At 39.0% G+C, this 23656-nt stretch overlaps 1 protein-coding gene across 4 annotated transcripts in view; it reads left to right on the top strand.

Annotated features, from left to right (window-relative positions):
• Window positions 1-3735: 3735 nt before the first annotated feature.
• Window positions 3736-23656, top strand: part of COL8A1 (collagen type VIII alpha 1 chain) — a 151012-nt gene continuing 131091 nt past the window's right edge. The window contains exon 1 of one of the 4 annotated variants that reach the window (XM_058296008.1): window positions 3736-4771. The gene's annotated coding sequence lies outside the window, so the exon portion shown is untranslated. The remainder of the gene's footprint in view (window positions 4772-23656) is intronic. The other 3 variants (XM_023584838.3, XM_058296005.2, XM_058296007.2) reach the window with 3 other exon arrangements.

Below are 23656 nucleotides of genomic sequence, written 5' to 3'. Positions count from 1 at the left end.
AAAGCTACAGCAGTTTCAAAGATTCTGGTCTCAGACACCAAAGCTGACACCACTCCTCCTGTCAATCTCATCTGTCATCCTGGCCACACCCTAGAGGGTTCTGCCTTCCCATCTCTTTCTTATAACCACACAGCATAATCTAGGGATGCACTGGGCAAGAACCACCACTGTTTGTGTCATACTCTCTCAGAGATCCACCTGTATAGGGCATAGACATCCAATTTCTATTTCTAAGTATACTAATGGTCCTAGATATACCCACTAGCATTCATATATAATGCTAATAAAAAAGGCCCTATTCAAGGAAAAGTGAAATATTGATAATACGATGCTTCCATCTGCCACTTTACTGCTCAGAAGTCGTCAATGAGACCCCATTGCCTAGAGAACAGAATTCAGACTCCTGAGGTAACATTTAAGGCCTTTCACAGTTACTGAACCTCTCCCTTCCTGCTTTTTAGCCTCATTGCTGTGTTACCCGGACTCTTCCCTTTAATATTCAATATTTTTAATTGTTAGTCATGCTGGCTGATTCACCATCCTCTGAACATTCCTATGCCTCCTCCAGTTCCATGCATTTCCTCCCTCTCCTGAAATGCACTCCTGTTCACCACTCCTCTATCCAAAGGCTACTTTCCATGGCTCAGCTCAATGCCACCTCCTTCCTGAAGTACCCTTACTGCCCAACTAAACAAATTTCTTGTGTGCCTATTTCTACTCCATGAGAATAGGTCTACTTTCCTCTCTTTCTCTGCTTTGAATATATCACAGTGTCTGGTATCCATTTTCAATAAATATTTAATGGATCAATTCTAAATAATGAAAAAAAGTTTACATTTTCAAAACTCTTGAAAATAAGGTAATCATCTGTAGCCACACAATGGAAACTTCAGAGCATCTAGTATGTTGTCATTGGATTCCTCTCTTTCCACAGAAGACCAAACTAGGTCATTTCAAACCTCAATCACCTTCAGAGGGATTCTAGAAGTCAGCAAATAGGTCACATTCCTGGATTCCTGACTTGTGCGTTTTTGTTACTGAATAAGAATTACACAGGTGTGAACTGGAAAAATTAACTAATCTATAACACCATCCAAGACAAAATGAGAGCAGATCTTTTGTTCTGCTGGCTGGATATTGAGGTTTAAAAGGAGAGAGTAAAGGAAGAAACAAGAAAGGGAAAATAAGCCATCAATTGCTTTCCCTTTGAACTTGTTTTTCTTGCTTTTTCTATTTTTCACAATGATGTGTTGAAACTGGAATGTTTGGGAGGCTTTAAGTCAGGGATTGAAATGATGACTTGTTGTAATCTGATGAAGATATTAATTAACATGTTTTATCACCCAGACCCTCCTCTAACTGGGCCCTGTTTTCTTTGCCCATATTACAGTCTTTGCTAAATTAAAAAGTGCCAGATGTGGCACCTTGTCTGTAAAATCACATCTGATTTAAGGGTTCATTCTCAGAAAAGGCAAATGAGTCCCATTTCTATGTCCAGTAATAAGAATTATTCATTTCATAGACTTCCCTTAATGGATTTGGACATATTCTCAAAAGACATACTATTTGGAAAGAGAAAAACTGCCTGATTGAGGGCAAGGAAAGAATAAAACAAAACAGCAAATGGGCAAGAATGTTGATTTGAAAGTTTTGGTTTTCTAGGAATCCATTCATTCATTCAACTAATATTTACTGGCTATCCTCTGTGCCAATGTTTAATAAGGTCATTTATTCAATTAGTCAGACTGTATGTATTTATTGAGCAATTATTCTCTGCTAGCTAATAAACCATTCGATAAAACTTCTTTGCAGTCAAAATGTTACTGAGTATAATATGAATAGGAGGCATAGAGACAAAAATTTATAAATATTATGACAAATAGGGAAGTGGATTTGGCTCAATTGATAGAGCATCCACCTACCATATGGGAGGCCTAGGGTTCAAACCCAGGGCCTCCTGACCCATGTGGTGAGCTGGCCCACGCACAGTGCTGATGCACGCAAGGAGTGCCGTACCATGCAAGGATGTCCCCCACATAGGGGAGCCCCACAAGCAAGGAGCGCAACCCCACAAGGAGAGCACCCCACACAAAAAAAGCGCAGCCTGCCCAGGAGTGGTGCCATGTAGCAAGGTGACGTAACAAAAAGAGACACAGATTCCCAGTGCTGCTAAGAAGAGTGCAAGTGGACACAGAAGAACACACAGCAAATGGACACAGAGAGCAGACAATGGGGGGGGGGGCTGGAAGGGAGAGAAATAAATAAAATATAGGCGGTGGACTTGGCCCAGTGGTTAGGGCGTCCGTCTACCACATGGGAGGTCTGCGGTTCAAACCCCGGGCCTCCTTGACCCGTGTGGAGCTGGCCCATGCGCAGTGCTGATGTGCGCAAGGAGTGCTGTGCCACGCAGGGGTGTCTCCCCAGTAGGGGAGCCCCACGTGCAAGGAGTGCGCCCCATAAGGAGAGCCGCCCAGCGTGAAAGAAAGTGCAGCCTGCGCAGGAATTGTGCCACACACACGGAGAGCTGACACAGCAAGATGATGCAACAAAAAGAAACACAGATTCGCGTGCTGCTGACAAAACAGAAGCGGACAAAGACAATGCAGCAAATAGACACAGAGAACAGACAACTGGGGTGAGGGGGGAAGGGGAGAGAAATAAATAAATCTTTAAAAAATAAAAAAAATTTAAAAAATATATAAATCTTTAAAAAAAAAAGACAAATGAATGTCACAAACATCATGAATAATATTTGAATAATTGTCCTAATGTCAAATTTGTGCTTCGTTAAATTTTGTATTTTATATATCATTAATCTTCCTTCATACCTCCAACACATGGAGTTGTATTTTATTGACTCCCAGGAGGTATTCAATTAAGAATAAGATCATTTACAAAGGAAGCAGTAGCTGCTAGTATTATGATTATGCAAATAGAACAACTGAATATGGGTCCCTTTAAAATGCTTTTTCACTGCGGTGATCAGTCTTCAAACCAGTGGTCCTTTCCAAAGGGAAGGTGAGGGATTTTGTCCCCCAATGTACATCTGACTAAGTCTAGAGACATTTTTGATTGACATACTGGGGGTGGGGAGAGTGCTACTGGCATCCAGTGGGAAGAGGCCAGGCATGGCGCTCCACATTCTACAATGTACAGGACAGTACCTCACAACAGAGAATTATCAGGTCCAAAATGTCAGTAGTGCTCAGGCCAAGAAACCCTGCTCCTAACTGTAATTTTTCCTTTTCCAGGATCCTGGTACACTCCAAAGACATCAGGGTTTAACCTAAAACCAGGCTGGGTATTCTATACCACAGTCTGGTGCACGGAAGAGTGCACAGGCCTTGCAAGCTCCCTAGCTGTGGCTCCCCCTCTTGTCAGTTTGAGCTAGTTGCTTAGCCCTTTTGAGAGTCCCTGTTATTTTTTCAACTTTTTTTTTTATACAATATGGATCATACCTAGGTTGTGGTGACTGCTGAAAAGTATGTCTGTGCATATATACACACATGTTTAACACTCTGTCTAGCTTATAGATGGCATTCAGTAGGTGTTAGTCCCCTTACTCTTCCCAGCCCACCCAGCCATCCCCGTGCCCCTCCCTTTCCACCTCACTCTTTAGAAATGCTTTAATTCCTTTGGTGGCAAAAATCAAGCTTGCCCTGGGAAGTGAGTCACCGCTCAGCAGCGAAAGGAGCTTGTTTTTCTTTCTCTTAGTGCATTTCTTTACAATTCCAGCCAGATCCTTCAGCTGCTTGTCAATTGAATCCTCTCCTGAAGTTTAAGACCACACTAAGAAAGAGAGCCCTGTGGCACCAAGACGTTTTCCAGCTGCAAGGAATGAGAGTTTTTTCAATACTGAAAGTAACCAGAAGGCAGAGAGCCCTGAAATCCTGTTACATAAGCAGATGTTGGAGGCCGGAGGCCGGTTCTGAGCTTCCTTTCTCCACAAGCAAATCTCCGCTGATCCTCCCAGCCTTTGCCGGATTACCTTAGTGCTGCGAGAGCCTCAAGAGGGGTCTCTGAATGCTGCACACTACGGTTAATACAATGAGAACTTTCTTGTCAGATAAGCATTACCCGGAACGAGGAGGGCTGCGTGGGTAGGACCAGGACTGCGGGAGCCGCCGGGGACGCCCCGCTGGCGGCTGCGCCCGTCGGCTCCACGCGCCCAGGCTCGTCCACCCAGCGCGTCGGCTTTACCGCTTCGGCGCCCGGCTTCCCCTCCTCTGCCTGGTTTAGGAACCCCTCCGTTTTCCTGGACCGTTATTTAGTTTTTCAAATGCACAGAAAGCACGTTTAGTAATCATAATCACCCACCACTACTCCCGAAGTCAGGAATACCGAAATAATCCAATTCCCCTTTCCTCCCTGATTTTGCGTGTTTGGGCGTCTCTCTCCGTCTCACGTTCTTTTTCTACCCATCTTTCTCTATTTTTCTTCCTCCTCGTTTTTTCTTTCTCTTTCTCCCTCTTTCTCCCCTTTCCACTGCTTCCTCCGCTCCTACTCCCCCCCTCTTTTTCTTCCCCCCTCTCTCCTCCCTCTTTACCGGCTCTACGCTCTGCGCTCCCCGCCCCTCCCGGGAGAAGATCGCCCAGCTCCTCCCGGGGGCTGCCTGCCTGCCGCCCCTTCCCTGCCCACCTACTATGAGGAGCAGCTCCTCCCACCTGCACATAAAAGCCAAGTGCATGTTACCAGCGAAGGATCGGAGCACTTTCCTGGTCGTCTCTTGTGGGAGCCCCCAGCCTCTCCCTCTGGATCTTACTTGCTCAAGGTAAGATAAACCCTCCTTCAGGCATCTGACTGAGGCGGATTGCTAAAGGGGAATAAGTCACCTCTGGTCAAAGCGCTTACTGTTTGGTTAGACCCGACTTTTATGGATGCCCGATCAGCTGCTCATTTAGCTAGCAACCGGTTTGAAAATAAACTTCTATTTGAACGGTAAAATAAAACCTCGTTTTGGGCAGAAACAGCAGCATAAATATTGCAGAACCCTTTTCTCTTTTGAAATTACTTTTTCCCCTGTTGCTAACTGTTGCTGAGGTTAAAATATATTCGTGCGTTTTGCTGACGTTTTTCTTTATAGTATTTCACGGAACAGTAGGGGCAAGGAAAACTTTGTCCCATTGTCAAAAACGTACTTTAAAAGAACACAATTAGCTTCCTAAAAATAGCACAGTCAAAAGGTCTGCTAATAATTTTGAGATGTTTTCCAAACCCCCAAGACAGTTTCTGAGTCCTTCAAAAAATATCTTTCCAGGTTTAAGCGCTTGGAAAAAATGATGAGAGTGGGTGTCCTTTACACAGGGGCAGTAATCAGGTGGCTTGTAGATAGGAAAGAATACATCCAAAGTTACAAATTAGGGCAAAATGTGCTCTTACCAAATGATCTTTTCAAGACGCCCTACTGTGAGAATTGAGTTGGAACTTAGAAAGTGTTTAAAAGAACTTCATGGGCTTCTATGCACACACCTAAACAAAAACCGTTTCAATATGTTCCACAGTAAGAGAAAAATACAGGCCAGATTATACAATCCTTCTTTGTACACCAAACAGTTGTTTAAAAAAAATCAATGAGAAAGGTTTTGGGAGTTTTAATTGTTTTCAGCTCCCTCTTCCCTCACCTAGTAAGTTAAAACCTACCTGGACAGCACAGGATTCTCACAGAGATATCCTGTGTTTAGTGTACCCTCTTTTTTAAAGACTTCTTGTGTGAGAGGTCCAGGATTGAGTGCTGTGCACCTGTGAGAGGAAAAACATACTCCTCAGCTAGGTCTGTAAAACCAGGCATTTGGTCCATGAAGTTTGGCATCAAAACCTGCGGGCTGTGTGGGATGAATTTCTCTCATGTGAGAGAAAAACCCTTTTCAAATGTTTCCTTTGAGGGATTGCACAAGACCTTTCAGAGAAGGCAAACCAAAGCTGCCAGTCAGGAAACCAAACCACTATTTTAGCCCTTAAGGTTCTTAAAGTAAGAGGAAAAAAGTTTCACTTTTTTGGTTTTGTTTATGGAAACAAGTGAAAAGGAAAATTGTTTCAAATGAAAAGGAAAAACTCACAGAAGCTGTCAAAAATTCTGCCCTATTAAAGAAGCTAGACTCATGAGAAGTTTAACTGAAGATCTTCCAAACCATTTCTCCTTATCTTTTACATGTCGAAAGAAATAGCAAAGATATTTTAAAATTGTGTCTGAGGTGGAAGTGATTCAATGCTATTATTCAAATTAAATAATTTCATATCAAGTTTTCTGTTGTGTGAAATTCTGCTTCACTGAAAAAATAATATTGGAAGGAACATGGTTTCTTTTAAAATAATAATAATATAACACTACTATTGGCCAAAATGATATGTGACCTGAACATATTAAAATACCTTTTATCTCATACTACAGTGCAGACTGCTTGCTTCTTATTTGCTGTAAGTGGGTAATCAACCATGACAAGAACACAGGTATGGGACAAAGCCAAGCCAGTATGTGGCAGTCCAAGTTCATTCTTCTCTTATAGTAGTGCCTGACTCGTGTCCTTCATAAAGATGAAAATATACGCCTTTATTCACCAGGTCTTCTTGAGAGAAGTTATCGTTTTGGGGGGTAGGGGGATGTGTAATGTACCCAGTATAAAAGAATTCCCTATTATTTTTAAATGGAGTGATGAAAAGTGTTCTCTAGGGATCTGCTTCTGCTTTTCCTGGCAGGAAATACATTCTACCAACTATGAACCATTTAACAGTAACTGCCTTCCCTATGTGCCATCAAGTTCAACCAGCTAAATAATTGGGTGAGATCATCTCAGACTGCTCATGATCTAACTCTCCCAGGGGCCTTCCCAGGCACTTAAATTGATTATTTCTTCATAGGGTACATATCAGGCCAGATAATATCTCCCTTCTTAATTTTTAGAAAAATCAGTGGCAGGTTTCATGTGGTTATCCCAAAGTCTCCTGCTCATCTTTTGCTCAGGCGACAGAGCCCTAGCATGAGTCTCCTCTTTATGTCATGACAGAGCTGCCTCTGGATCAGGTTCTTGGCCATTCCTATGCAACACCATTCCAGCAGGCTTTGAATGACTTATTACAGTTCTCAAAAAAGAAAAGATGGGAGGCTGCACCTCTCAACCAGAGACATACAGAGAGTGCTGGACTGATTTTGAGGGCATTCTACACCTAGGGAAATATGCATTTTAGATTTTCTACTACACTCAAAATTATAAAACAGTGTTCTTCCATGATCAGTATTCAGGTTATGTGAAACAGATATCAAGGGGAAGAGTGTGGGGTTAAATGGAAATTGAGAGGGAAGCTGGGAGGAATCACAGAAGTGACCTATGAAAGGAGAAAGATCAAAAAGCAACTTCCATTGCACTCATTTATGTGAAGTATGAAGGGATGGTAAGGGCAAAAAAACATTTCTGCTCTTGTTTTTTTTATGTGTGTTTGTTATCAATGAGAGTAATCCCACACTAAGTTGAAATCCATCTGTACTCTTTCTTAGTCTTCCTTCTCTAACAGAAGAAAACAGCTCAGTCCTAAAGGCCAGAATGACTGCAGGTCCACCCCACATTAAAACCCACAGTACTTTGGCAGTTAAAATTTTTGAAACTCTATTATGGGTATAAAGCCCTCAGAACACATTTCTTAACTAATGTGTGGTTCACATCAACACGACCAACCCTAACTCTCCCGAAAGACCCAATGTTGGATATTCTGTGCAAGTTAGAAGTAGTGATTTAGTCACCCACTTTGGTAGGGCAACTTGCAAAGTAATTGAGGTCACATTTCCCTACCTCTGGTCCTCTGAGAAACCTTTTGAAAACTAAGTCTTTCTTCTTGCTTGAATTTCCTTCCCTTCAACCTGTCCCCCTTAAGCATAAATGTGCATAGTTTAAAGAAGGTACGGATGGTAAGACTAGAGTCTAATGAGAGATACACTGTTCTGACTATTGAGTGAAAAAAAGAAAACAAAAATAAAAGAGAAAATGAATTCCCTTTGGGATTTGGAGAATCTTTCACTTTATTTTTATTGCATAAAAAGGACCCCTTATTACCTAAAATGTCTAGGAATAAATAAAGGACCTGTTTACAAGTTCCAAAATGCTAGGGATATAACAAAAAAGATACAGTGAAGTGGCAGTCACCAACATCAGTTTACACCCCACAGGACTAAGTGGTAGTTCTGCTAAACTTCCCCCTTCCAGAGAGATGCAGAGTGAGGAGTGGGAGAAAGAGTTAACCACATTTCAGCAGCCACAGAGAGATGCCACTATTCAGGGATTCCACTACCTTTTTAATAACTGTATTTGCTGTTTGAGGAAGGTGGTTCTTTATAGTCTTTGGTCAGGCAAATAGATTTGTAGGAAGGGGGCTAACGGGAGTCCTTAAGGAATGGAATGTCTATAATCTCAGAGCCCTGTGTACTTAGAGCCACAAAGCCATTAAAACTGAATCAAATCCAACAGAAGTGAATAAAATAAAAATGCCCCCCAAACTGACCATTGCATAATCAACTAAAAAGATAATGAATTCTAACTTCTTAATGTAACAGAAAAGTAAAATGATTCACAGAAATTATAGTTGATTATGTAAAATATTAAGACACACCTGATGGGTTCACCCTCAATCTCTAATTGATTTGGGGCTAACTTCCAATGTCCTTGAAAAGCAAAGAACAGGCTTCTTCCTCCCCTGGGCACAACCTTTTTCTCTGTTTGCAGATGCAGTAATGAACCCTGGGCCACCCTCTTCTTCTTTGAGTGGAAGAAATCTAAATCTTTTCACTTCTTAAACATCACGTTTCTGGAGTACCACTCATGTTTGTGGCTTTTCTCATAATCCAGTTTCCTCATTCTTCTGTTAAATCAGATGCAAATTTTCACTCCATCAAATAAAAGAGTTTCACGTTTTTCTAAACCTTAATTGATACACCTAGGAGAAATATATTTAAAATTGCTACTTGCCTTCTGCACTCTGAAATTAGGCTTCTATGTACTTTCATCTATCTATCCCCTATTCTAACTTCTCAGGGATTTATTTTTTAAAAGAGCTTATTTAAAGATCACAAAATATAAATGTGGAAGGCACCTTTGAGCTAATTTAACCAAAAGTTAATTTTACAGATGAGAAAAAGTCAGAAAGGATTGTCCAAAGTCAGCCAGAGGATGTAGCAGAACCAGCTGAAGTTCACATAACAAAACTCTCCAATCAGTGCTCTCTCTTGAAATGCTATAATATGTCTCCCCATACAGTGTAAATCTAAGGTATCTCCAATTATATTGAACATTCTTTAGGAACTTATCATATAGATGATGATGTGGGTTTAGGGTTATCAGAAATCTATGCCTGGTAGATGTTTTAGACTGTCACTGTATTATAGTATGTCTATGAAACATCAATACAAATTCTGATGAAGAGTGAAACCACCAAAGAACATCTTCACAGGAACCTAATGCTTTCTCCATTCTACGACCTGGCACATAGTAGCTGCTCAGTAAATCTGAGAATGAGTGAATGAACAAAAAAAAAAGTTAAGTATAAAATAAGCATTTTTCTTAATTCCTTCCATTTAAGTCCCTATGAATCTAAAGTTACTTAGAAGGACTCAGATAGCAAACATATAAGATCTAAGATTTCCTCCTTAATTTAGGAAATATGGGACCTTCATGTACTCATGTACTTTCACTAGTCCTTCCCACATTTATCTGAATTGTAGAAATTACACTGTTTTTATAGCAGGCTTAAGAACTAGTTCCAATAATTATGAGACAGAACAAACGTATTGTTATGTGATGGTTTATAGCATCACCTCACACTTCTCCCACCCAACAGATGATATGTTAACAATTTAACAATCATGTACCTTCCCAGGTCTTTAATGTGAGAAAAGGCAAGATATACTAAGTAGACAATCAGAGAGGACACTGAGAGACCCAGTTGTTGGACGATGTAGACATGAGATGGGTTATGACAGAGGGCTTCATCAAGTACAGTCAGGATGACGCAGAAAAGAGAGTTCATTTAGAAGAGACTCCAAGGAGTTTTGAGGTGCTGAAGAAGAGAAACAATTTTAATACAATTGTCTGATCGTAGACATTCTCAAATGTTTGGCACATGAGTTCCTATTTGGGTTGAAATTCTTTAAGTACAGCACCACTTGTGGACTGGGTCACATGGGTCAAGACTTTGTGAGCATTACATCTATTAAAATTCTTCCTAACCCTTGACTCAATTTCAGCTGAGTAAAGAGCCTACTCTGACCTCATTTTAGACTTGACCCTGGCACACAATAGTAACTCTACAGATGTCAAGTCATCAAAATGTTCTCTGCTAAGATAACAACAAAATTATAGGTAACATAAAGTTGCTCCAATATAGAAAGTGATGAAGGTAGAAAAGAATATTCTTATATAGTTTCTTTAAACAAGTGGGTAAGTGGACAAATATTACCACAGATGCTTCTTCACTTTCCTCTAAAGCTTGCCTGTCAATTATATGTATATCTATGAAATAGCAATTGTGTTTCTGAAATTGATTTCTTGTATATTAAATTTGCATAGTCTGTGACTAAGTGTCATTGTGGAAACATACTTTTCAGTAGGTTTTCCTTGAAGACTACTTCTTACAAGCTCTCTTTTTGTTATGTTTGCTTCACAAGATATTTAGGCATTGGCATCATTTGATGTACTGAGACTAAAAACAATTAATTACTTCATGTGTTATTTTTCCAACTCTAACTGAATAGGCCTGGGTGTGGGTGTCAGCTGTTGGCTTCCCTAGGAAATAAAATATATCCAGCCTGTTGGGAAGCTTCTCCAGTCCCCTCTGTTAGCTAGATAAAACAGCTGCTCTTCTGGAAGTCTAGGCCAATGGCCTCCATATTAGAAGTTTCATTTACTAGGGCAACTCTGGTTAGTTTATGCAGAAATTTGGTCACCAGGCAGCAGAGGGGTAAGCCACAGGTGGCTTCAGTTCAATAGGAAGACAAAGACCCTTAAGTGCTGGCTGAAGAGCATTATCATTGGACAACTGGGAAACATTGTGCCAGCCATCTTTCCATTTTATATTCCTCTATCATGCCATGTATACTCTAAAGATAAACCTAAATTTGGTTCATAAATTCAAAGGAATGACTACATCATTTTATTTCTTTAAAGATGTCTACTTAAGGACTACCCAGTCTCAAAGTCCAGGGGTCATGGCCCTTTTCCATGGAATTTTATTGAAAGGTAAAGCTAAGGAGTACACGAAGGGAGAGCTAGGTGGAGCTTAGAATGTGTGACTTTGGTAGCCAAGATTGTTGAGATCAGAAGAATGAGGGAAGTAAAGGGATCTACAGAAAACTGTGCTGTTTGTTCACAGTTCCTAGTTTAAATACATTTATGACCTCCTCCCCACTTCCTGATTTGTTCCAATCACCTGCTGTCTAAATATGTGGCAAATTAGCTCCATAACCAGTAGAGGGAGCCAGGGGGCTGAGTGTATCAAAATAGAAAGTTGTCCTGTTTCCAGAGGGAGGCCTTTAGGTTTTAACTTTTCTGATAGACAGCAGAGGAAGGTGTCTTTTGGAACCAGAGGATAAAATGCCCCTTCATAGTGCATCACATTATTGGTTTTCTTTTAAAAAAAATCCTACTTTAAGCCTCTAGGAATAAATCTACCATGTTTCAGCAATGCCAGAAATGTCCAGGCTTGTACAAGTTTATTTAAAAGAAAACCAAAGAAAGCAATCTTAGAAAATGTTCTTTCCAAAACTGCCACCAGCCAAGACTGAATCTAAATGCACAATTCAGTAATAAACAAACCCTGGCAGCTGGGGGTCAGGAAGAGACAAGAGTGGAGAGGGCCAAGCACTTAAATGATCTTGGGAGTTCAAAAGGAAAGTCTGGTGCCCTGCCATGGCTAGACCCGCCCTGTCAGCAGGGTGGGGGGAAGGAAGTTGAGAGAGATGAGCAGACAGAAATGGGCCCAACGCTTCTCCCACCAAGATGGCCCAGAACCTACTCTCCTGGATCTGGACCTCTGCAAGGAAGTACCAGGGCCTTGCCTAGACTGAAGTGAATACCTGTCATTGAACGTTTCCATTGCACAGCTGTGTGGTGATGGCTTGTTAAGACTTGAGACACTTGCGTAATTCAGAGCCCTTTCGGGGATAGAGATCAATCAGGACCATTAAAAAAATTCTTTGGCATACCAAAGAAGGGTTGCTTGCTTTGTAAAACTATGACATTCACAATGAAGAGAGCAAGCCTCTCTCAAAGGCTATTTCTGATGTCAATAGAGATGAAGCAAGGGAACTAATATGTGTGTGGCCTGGGAATCTGCTGTTCCAGAAAACCTTCAGGATTCTCATCCCAAAAACACCTTGTCTCTCTCTGGTGCCTAGGGGCAAGTCACTGATCATCTCTGTGTGTTTGTCTTAAAAAAAGCAAATCTCAAAGAATCACTCTCTTTACCATTTAGAGACACATGTAATCTTGCCAAGTATTTTGCAGAGTGATGCTTCTTAAATGAATTATACATACAGACACCTGGGAATGGAATTTATACAAACCACGTGAAAATAGAATAAAATTCCGAATAGGTGCTCACATAACCCAAGATGTAACAGAAGCAGACTTTTTTCGTAGAGCACAGAGGATAACCCACATGCCTCAAAAGGCCAGTTAAGGTCAAGGCTAAATGGAAAAGGAAAAAGAAACCATAGTTAAAGTATGACTTTAAAAATTTCAAAAGACTGTATGTTCACTTGATCATATTTTTTCATTAGAGAAGTTACAGGTTACAGAAAAACTATGCATAAAATATGCAGTTCCCATATAGCATCCTATTATTAACATCTTGAATTAGTGTGGTACATTTGTTACAATTCGTAGAAGATGCTTTTATAATTGTAGTATTAACTATAGTCCATCATTTACAATAGAGTCCACTGTGTTGTACGGTCTTATGTCTGTTTGTGAATTTTTATTCTAGTAACATATATACACCTGTTCATATTTTGACACCAGTTAAAAAGGAAGTCCTCACACACATAAAAAAAGGGTTTTCTGATCTAAAAACTCACACACATAAAAAAAGGGTTTTCTGATCTAAAAAGTCTATTTTAACTGGAGAAAGATGACTTTTTAAGAATGAATGCTATGTTATGTAAAATCTTTGCATCCCTCTACCTCAACATTTTCCAAAGCATGTCTCAAAACTAGTATTACCTGATATATTAATAGGAATTTATGCAAAAAAAAAATACGCTGTGCTCAAATGAGTTTTAGAAACACTCAAACAACATTTAATAATTTTGTTCATGTCAAGACTTGTCAGAGACCTTAATAAGCTATATCTATTTTATTTCTCCAAAGAGGTTATAGTAAAGTGTTCCCTAAACTTATTTGATAACAGCTCCACCCTATCTGAGAACATCTCTTGGAAGTGGTTTTCTGTGGAACAGCTTAGGAACAGTTTAAGAATTGCTGCCTAACTTCATTATTTCAAGACCTACTAGGACATGACACTTCCAATGATCTTAATTATTATGTAATAGTCATTGCCGGTATAGATTATTTTCTGTGAAACCATAAAATAAGAAACAATCCCAGTGTAATAGATTTCTAAACTCATTTGAAAAAGGGACAAAAAAAGCAGATGAATGTATCTTCATTCTACTTTTATGCTCAATTCTTTATAATAATAATAAACAGCAGAAATGCTGTAATTATTTGGAATCTGTCTCTCTCTCCCCCTTACTATCCATTATCTTCAACCTCCATTTCTATCAAAAAATCTGTACAACATTGGACAGATTGAAATGATCTCTTGAATCCCTCTTCTTTCTCACCCTCTGGATATTGTTATAAACAGAGAAATGGGCAAGAATAAGCAATAAGTTCAATAAACAAGAAGCTTAAATAATTATATAAACTAGCTCATTGATATCTGAACAATTCATTCTCTTTCATCTCTACCACCATTAATTAACTAAAGTCATTAGCCAAATGTCTTCCTTTAGCATTTGATTTGTTATCATCAATAGGGGGTTAATTCCCATAATAAAAATGCACTTAATATCCTGGTATAGCTGACTATTTCAGGAATTATGTGGTATATCTCTGACACTCACTCTCCTCCCAAACCCCATCAAATCCACACTTCTCTCTAGGCCCTACTCTGGGAAATCTCTTTTCTCTTCACAAAAATAATGTCTGTATCCCAAAAGGGCCAGAGTTGAACAACCTCTCCTCTAAAAAAGTAGTCATCCAAGGAAGAAAGGGGAAATTCAAACATAACTTTAATAGTTATAATAGATGCTATTTATTAGGTGTCTCACTGGAACAGACACTGTACTGAACCCATTATAACTATTCCTCATGGCAACCCTGAAAGGTAGTTATTATTCCCATTTTAAAGATGAGAAAAACTAGGTCCCTGCTCAGTTAAGCAACTTGCCTAGGGTCATGCAGCTAGTAAATGGCAGAGCCAGTATTCCCATCCAGGTGACACTCCAAAATCCTTAGTCTTCCTGCTCCTCCATACTGTCTCCCATGATGTTTTGTCCTGTTATAAAGGGGGGCAAAAACATCAGCTCTCTATGAAAATGCCTCTGGCTCATAAAGAAAGTGAGAGAATTCCAGTGGCTCAGTTTCTAGACAATGTGGACTGGCTCTGTTTCTTGTTTAATATGGTGATTTTAATGTCTTTCTTTTTTTTGTATTTTTTTTCAAAGCATGCTATCATTTCAGAGCCAAAAAAGTAAGAGCTGTGTTACTAGAAAAACAAACCAAAATAAAGCTATCATTTCTCCCTAGGGTAATTTACAAGGGCTAAGGTTTCCCCATAAACTCTCCCCACATGATCACAAGTTTCTTGGCACCAATCTGGTAAAGAGAATGACAGTCTAGCATGTCATTCCTTAGGCAGCAGAAATTCCCACGGTTATATGAGGAACAGACTAGAACAAAGGCATTATGACATATTAGACACACTTGAATCTGCCTCCCCAGATCATTCTTTTTATAATCCTTAGCCAGATGATGAATCAGGCAACTTAAATGATTCCTCCAAGCCAGTTAAGTCATCTAGACAAATGTCTATGCTGTCTACACCTGCTGTTTAACCTGAAGTGAGAGCATATATAGAAATAAGTAGACCCCAGGCCCTTACTTTGTGCTATGCCAAAGCCAAAAGAGGAAGCAAAGTCTAGCTCTTTCCACATGATCTCATTTGTCATACCTCTTAGCCTATGTACTTCTCTTGCCTCTCTGTGCTTAGTCTACTGGATTAATTTGTACTCTTCCTCCAAGATTCAGGTCAAGTAACTTCCCTCCTCTGAGAAGATATGCCTGCAGCTAGCCTGCCCCCTGGCTGCATTGAGCACCTCCTCTATGCCCCCACAGTAATCTGTACACAACCCTGTCACGGTCATTTCCACTCTGTAATGGCATTTATTTATCTATTTCCATACAAGACTGAACTTCCTGCAGAAGGAACTGTATCTTACTTATATCTGCAACCCCAATGTTAGCACAAAATATAAGCTTAATAAATGTGAAAAGAAAGAAAAAATGTGGACAGCTGAATAAAATGAGTGTGGGGAATGGAAAATCTCTAAATATGCTTTTCTCTATCTCCATAGACTGTTCTAAGAATACACAATTTGCCCTAAGTCCATTCTTGAAGCCTTAACATAATCAGGGTATTTCCAAACATGGTGAAAATTTCTTTCCATTCTGAAAAGTTCCTTGAACAAAGGGATGCCCTAGAAAGGAGCAAAGTTCTAATCAAACTTAGAATGCTTGGATTTCCCTATGGCTTCATGAGATAACCAGCACCTGAGCTCTGTTTTCTTCCCTATGAGCAGAAGAAATGGCCAAGAACTGAGCTTCCATTTCTCCTCTCTTTCCCCACTTTCCCCACCCCATATCATAGGCACAACACACACAGTGTCAACAAAGCTTTGGCTCAACTCTGGGACTAACCATTGGGTACAGGATAAACTTTCATTGGTGTATTAATATTAAATATTGACTTTTTATACCAAATGACCTGAAGAACAATTATTTACTGGGTGTACCACTATCCCCAGGCCGTAAGTATCCTGCTCAAAAGCATTCGTGGCATTATAAAATATAGAACAATGACTTTAGCTTGACAGTCAAGTCCCTCAACCTATCTCACCCAAGCCATCCTTTCATCTTCATCCTCCACTAGTCTATATCAGGAATTTGACCTATGCCAGATAGACTCTTATTCATTTCAAACATTCCTCTTTCTTTTCTCTGCAAAAATGTCACCCTAGTCTCCTCTTTCACCTGTCAAAATCACCATAATTGATCCTATTAAAGCCTTCCTAAATATTTCATCCCATGTTCATCCTTCCTTATTCTCAACTGCCGAGCAGTACAGTCAGTATCAGCATCCTGCGCTACTATTGCAGGATTGAATAAATCAGGGCTGACTGATAGAACTTTCTGCAATGATGGAAGTGATATATATCTGAGCTGTCCAACATGGTAGCCAGCAGTCACATATGGCTACTGAATACTTGAATGCAGCTAGTGTGACTGAAGTACTGAATTTTTTATTTCGTTTCATTTTAATTTATTTAGACGTAAAATTAAATGATTACATGATAGCAGCAATAGAGCATTCAACTTTTCAAATACTATAATATGTCCTGTATCTTTGGTGAGAAAATAAACTACTGAAATAAATGATTAAGTTATGCCTTTTTGTAGTCCCCCATGACTTCAGAAGTGTTCAAAAAATGTGGTGTTCTCTGCATCGTTTGACTAACAGGTCTGCCTCTAACTGTTATAGTATCTTAAAGATGTCTCCTCCTCTATATCAAAAATTAGCAAGTAGTATAAATAATATTTGCCTTAATGGCTTAAACTACCTTAGAATGTCACTAGACTGCTACCTGAGACCTTTATTATGCCATACAAACAAAAATGAAATGAAGACTAACTTGAACTGGACCTCAGTTTCTATTATTTTGATATTCTCTTCCTAGTGTTGGATGAAGGGTAGTATAGTGATCCATACCTAACTAGCAATTTCATTTGGTCCAATAGCGACTTGCGTATAATAATCTATGATTATTCAATATTTCAGTCTATGCAAAGGCCACTCCCCTGTAGACATCTGCATCCTGGATGGGTGACCCTGGGGGTCATGTTGCTTGCTCATTTAACTTTTTCTTGCACTTGAAACTCCTTCAATAGGACCATTTCGACAGAGGAAGACTATCCCAGGCAGCAGACACAAGTTCAATCAACAGTTTTAGCTTTTCTTTCCTTCTGAAATCTCACTACTTTCTGAAGGAAGGAAGTTCTTGATAATAGGTTTTCCTAGGCATTCCTATCTCTAATTATTATACATTGACCAACCTGAGGCAGTTGAGGAAGGCCAAACCCTTTGCAAGCAGGTCAGGGGAGGTATTATGTCTTTGGAATTTGACAACAATATGCCCCTGGCACTTGATGTTTTACCAGGCCCTTTTGGAATCACTTTGCACCAAGAGCAAAGTGATCAAACAACCTGGCGGCAGATTAGTTTCTGACTTACTAATAAGCCTTTAGAAAATAAAACAGAGCGAGTCTCTAAGAGCAACAGTTTAGAGGAGATGTTTAATGATTTCAGAGGTTGGCCACACCGCATGCTTTCCTTCTGACTCACCTAAGTGCCGGACAAGGGCAAAAAAGCCACTCAAGTAGCCAGAACAATCAGCTGTATCTTTTCCATTCACAGCTAAGTTTATTTGGAGTGACTGGAAAAACTTTCAATGAAAACTTTTTTTAAAAAATAATAAAATAAAAGAATTTATTCTTCTATCATGAGCCAGACAACATTGAGAAAAAATTATGGGTGTGTATTTTCCCCTGCCTTGTAAAAAATTTAGATTGTAGCATAAACAAGCTCTAGAATCAATGGTTAAGACAGCAATAACATTTAACTTATAATCTCTTATATTTAGCCATAAAGGAATAGCCATATGTTGAAATTACATTTAAATACATATAAATAAAATTCCCATCTGCAGAAATGGGCCAGTGCCTAGAAAAAGAATCCATGACTCCTTTTCAACAGAGCAAGTACTCAGAAGAGGTTGGGTATCTTGTTTTTATGTAATATAATTCACTGTCGCCACATCAGCAAAGGCATATTAGCAAAGATCTTAATTTGGGAACTTTTAAACATGAAAATAAGCTATAAGTCATGAAGATGATAATAAATCATGCTTGTAGAACATTTACAGTTTATGACATGTAGTTTACATACAAGTCTTCATTTGAACCAGCTAGAGAAAGATTTTATTTACATTTATACGTGACACTTAGAGAGATTAAATAAATTATTCAACATCATTTAGATAATGAGTGTTGAAGCTGGAATATGAATCTGGATCATCCCATTCCTTAAGCCATATTCTTTCTACTAATCCATCTGAGCATTAACAGTATCACACCCAGGAATTGTTCAGAGAATCCTCACAACGTATATGAGGTGCTGTAGCAAAGGGAGGCAGAAGAGCCTGCAAGGGTCACTGGGAGAAAAAGATTCAGTAACTGAGAAGGTATTTTTCAATAATAAAACCCAAACTCCCACCAATAATAATAGCAGCTAACATGTATTGAAGGTTCACTCTATGCCAAACAGAGTGCTGTGAGTTTTTAATTATACTATATCATTTTATCCTGGTGACAGAGGCAGGAAACCATATGAGAGTGGTTAAGTAACATCTTCAAGGTCACAGAGCTATAAATAAAGGAATCAGGATATGAAACCAGTGAATTAGATTCCCAAGCCCCACTCCTTCACTGCTACACCATTGACATTTTATCCCTTACACCCAAAGCATAAGCATTGAAAAAAAAAATAGACAAATGGGACCTCCTCAAAATTAAACACTTTTGCACATCGAAGGACTGTGTCAAAAGCATGAAAAGGCAGAAGAAAATATTTGGCAATCACATATCTGATAAGGGTTTAATAGTCATGATATATAAAGAGATCATACAACTCAACAGTACAAAGACAAACCACCCAATTAAAAAACGGGAAAAGACAATTGTCCAAAAAAGAAATACAGATGGCAAAGAAACACATGAAAAAATATTCAGTGTCATTAGCAATTTGGGAAACATAAATCAGAACTACAATGAGATCATTTCACACTTATTAGACTGGCAGCTCTTAAAAAGTCAGAAAACTGTAAATGTTGGAGAGGATATAGAGAGACAGAAACATTTATTCACCGTTGGTGGGAATGTAGAATGGTAGATCTACTGTGGAGGACTGTTGGGCAGTTCCTAAGGAAATTGAATATACACTTGCCATGTGACCCAGCAATATCATTGCTAGGCATATACCCAGAAGAACCGAGAGCAGTAACACAAATAGACACCTGCACACCGATATCCACAGCAATGTTATTCATGATAGTCAAAAGTTGGAAACAACCCAGGTGTCCATCCACAGGTGAATGGATAAACAAATTGTGGTGTGTCCACACTATAGAATATTATGCAGTAGTCAGAAGGATTGAAGAAGAATGAATGTGGCTCCAGCAGTTGAGTGCCTGCCTCCCACATGGGAGGTCCTGGGTTCAGTTCCCAGTGCCTCCTAAAGAAAAAACAACAAAGACAACGAGCACAAACAACAAGCAAAAACACTGCGCAAACAGATGAGGGAACCAACGCGGGGGGGGGGGGAATAAAGACAAAATGAAGTCATGAAGCATATGACAACATGGATGAACCTGGAGGACATTATGTTGAGTGGGGCAAACCAGATACAAAAAGACAAATACTGTATGATTGTGCTATTATGAACAAAATATATTGTGTTAACTCAATATATTATATAGTCTAATTATTATAATAGTCTAATTATTATAGAACTAATAATTAGTCTATTAGATCATCAGAAAATACAGTGAGGGTAGGGAATGGAAAGCTGATAGCTTATCTGTGCAGAACTGATTAAAAGGTTGTTTGTAAATCTTTGGAAATGAATGGAAATGGTGAGCGTACATCATGGTGTTTATGACTTGCAGAGCTATTATATGGGTATGACAGTTGTTGAAAGTGAAAGCCTAAGGACATTTATATTACTAGAAGAAAAACTAAAAATTGTAATAAGGGACTGTATACCATAGTGAAACCTCATGTAAAATATCAATATGGGTGATGTTGCATATAGAAGACTTTTTTTTACAAAATATAAACACAAATAAACTAAGAGAGAAGGAAACAGAATAGCAGCTGTGTACAGTAGGGGAAGCATAGAAAGACTGAGAGGTGATGGGTTTTGTTTGTTTGCTTGGTTGGTTGATTGGGTTTTTTAGTATTATTATTATTACTGGAATAATGAAAATGCTCTAAAAATGGTTGAAGTGATGAATGTAAAACTATGTGATTATGCTGAATACCACTGATTTACACTTTGGATGGATTTATGCTTTATTAATATGTATCAGTAAAACTGACTTGTTTTAAAAAAAAAAGTAATCCAAGAGGAGTGGATATAGCTCAAGTAGTTGAGCACCTGCTTTCCACGTACAAAATCCCAAGGTCTATCCCCAGTACCTCCTAAAAAAAAAAAAGTAAGCCAAACTTGCTCAGGGAATAAAAGACAACTTTCTTTAAGGCTCATACTCATAAGAAATCACATCAAGTTCTCACTTCAAACCTATTTCCTTCTACTTTACAAACAATTCTAACAAACATGGTTCTCTGATTTCAAAGATTTGAAACACCTCACTGGTAAAGGGAGAAAGGCTGCAATAGATTAAGTTCACTGACAGTAGGAAGAATTGAAGCACAGAGCCTGGCAATGAAGAAAGAAAGAAAAAAGAAGCTATAAAAAGAAAAAATTTTTGAAAGCATAATGACATTCACTGTAGAGACAAATAGTGACACAGCCTTAGGAACTTCCTGAGGGAATCACTAAATGACAGCTGAATGCAAATATTGGCATACTTAGTAGCATCTGTTTAAGAATTAAAGAAATTATATACTTTAAATATATCAAATCAAATAAAAAAATTTGTACTTAATGATGTGAAATATCAACTATTGGGAAATTTTTAATTGTGCAAAATATCTCATTCCCTAAATATTCTGGAAAGTTGAGATTATTCTAATATGTATGTGTGTGCATGAAAACACACATACATATGCATATAAAAGTAGAATTCCTTTTAAGTTGGAAAACTTCATCTTCCTAACATGCAGTGTAACTGATATTAACTTTTCGGTCGTTAGCTTCCAATAAAAGCATGATCAAAGTGATTACCTGGAATCCAAACCCCTAAATTTAGCTTTCTTTTCATCTAACGCAGCCAAAACCAGGAAAATTTTCTCACTGCTCAGTGACTCCATTTATCTATTTGTATAATGAGAAAAGCAAAAGCTTACTTCACAGGAGGTCTGGGGGACTTTGTTTCTATCTCGAATCTTGGAAATGCTCATTATAAATCCCAATAATAACTTGGTTTGAATCTATTATTTTTAAGGAAACACCCCTCAAGGAAAAGTTGCAAAGGATCTAAATCTTTCTTTCCTTGCTTTTCTTTCCCTACAATATTTTCTATCCAAAGAACACAACAAAGAAACAAAGAGCCAAACACACTGACTCACGTCTTTTTCTAATTCTGTTGTGGTCAATTTTCTCCTGCATAAAAGAGTAGTAGTGATGCTTTAAACTCTGGGATTTGGAAGGCCAAGAGTGGAAAAAACGTCTTTAATAGGAAGAATGGCACGTTCCAAATCTGTCTGCTGTTAGGTATTCTGAGAAAAGGCCACTTGGGCAAGCCACCCCCACTGAAGACCTTCTCTGTTGTCAGAACTTTTGGAGAAAAGAAGGCGCTGAACTTTGCCTTTCCATGAAATCTTGAGTTGTTGTTGTTGTTATTGTTTTCTGGACTTTACTTATGCAAGATGGTTTCTGTGCTTGAACTTGCTTTTTCCTAAAAAAATAGCAAAATAGTGTCGCTTTGGGCCTAGTAAAACTAGCACCAATTCTAAGTTGTTCAAAGATCTGAAGAGGCCCTGAGTGTCCATTGCAAGATTTCTGGTGCTAAAAAATTGGTTATTATATCCCTAAGCTTGATAAGCTGTTATGTCTTTTGTTTCTTAGATACTGTCTTCTTAAAATCTATTACATGTTGACATAGTCATATAACTTTATAGTTTATGAAGAGCTTACATCCTGGGTTCTTAATGTTTCTTTATTTTCTTAAAGATACTCATAGTCAGAAAAAAGAAATCATTTCAGCACATTTCTATACCGCTAGTGTCATTCCTTTGGCTAATAAGATTGAGTGACTGGCTTAGCCTAATATCACCCAAATGAATGATTTATTTTGGTACTAAGATATCATTACCTAAAGTGCTCTAATAGATATCTCAAAAGTATTTTACTCTTTTCTCCCTGACTGTAAGTTTCTATAAGAATGGTCTCAAATTCTGGTTATTAAACACATATCTTACCTGCAGGCCATTCTGTCCTTTGTTCTTTCTCACCTATGACAGCAGAAGACACGTTTTGCTCCCTAAGTCTCTTCCCTCACCTATCCTCTGCTACTCCTCATCCCATGCCTTCTGCCTTCTGGGGACGTCACTCTGAATTATTTGTGCTAGCTGCCACTCTGCAGCTAGAGTGTTCCTTCTCATTCCAGGTGGGATCTTGACTCTCCTCCATTTAAAACGTTTCAGAGTTATTTCCTGTCCCTCAAATTAGGTTCCACACTCCATCATGGATTTACAAGACCTCCCACGGTCCGGGGCTGCCCATTTAGCCAACTAACCAGCCCCATTGCTGGCCGTACCACCTCATCACCAGTCCCATTGTACACTCCAGGCATGTTATCTTAAAGGAACCATATATCTCATCTTTTAGGTTTTCACGCGTACTGTTCTGTTCTTTCTGCCTTCCCATCTCTGCCTTCCCATCTCTCCCTAACTCTCTAAGCAAAGCATTCCCAGAGGCTTTCCTTAACCCCTGGACTAGATCAGGCAGGCCTGCTCGGTGCCCTCACATTCCTCTAGCATCCCTCTACAGCACCTCCCACAAACAATGTTAACTGTTTAATTAGCTGTCTCCCCTTGTGGCCTATTGACTCCATTATGACTTGAATTAAATGTGTCTTGTTAAGCAATGAGTACCTAGCACTAAGCCAGAAAACAAGCACCAGTATTCATACTGGTTGAATGAAAAAGCAAATGATAATCAGAAAAGCACAGATATCAGAATCAAAGCAACAGATTCAATGGCCACTTGGGATTCTAGAAGTAAAACACAGTGAGTGGTCAAAAAAGTCGAAATCAAGAAGCCTTTAGCAACCAATAGTGCAAGGTAGGAAGGAAAGGCCAAAGATAGGACTTTAGCAATAATGGTAAGCAGAAACTGGGTATCCCAAAATTATTGCAATGTTATGGCCTCTTATCCTTATCCTGGGCAAAGTTTCCCAGAGTGTTTCCTGCATCTTGATTTGGTGTCCCTAACTAACCCTAAGAAATCAGAATCTTATAGGCTGGGGCCAGAAATCTGCAATTTTAACAACATTCTGGATGATTCTTATGCAATTTAAGGTCCTAGGCTAGAAGTGGGGACAGTCACAATAGCTGGTTGGGTAGGAAGAACAAGAGCATGAAGCAAATACCCTTCC

The sequence above is a fragment of the Dasypus novemcinctus genome, chromosome 4 (genome assembly GCF_030445035.2).
Source record: "Dasypus novemcinctus isolate mDasNov1 chromosome 4, mDasNov1.1.hap2, whole genome shotgun sequence".
NCBI lineage: Eukaryota > Metazoa > Chordata > Mammalia > Cingulata > Dasypodidae > Dasypus > Dasypus novemcinctus.
Note: the sequence above shows the minus strand (reverse complement) of the source record. Positions and strands in the feature narration are given on the sequence as shown.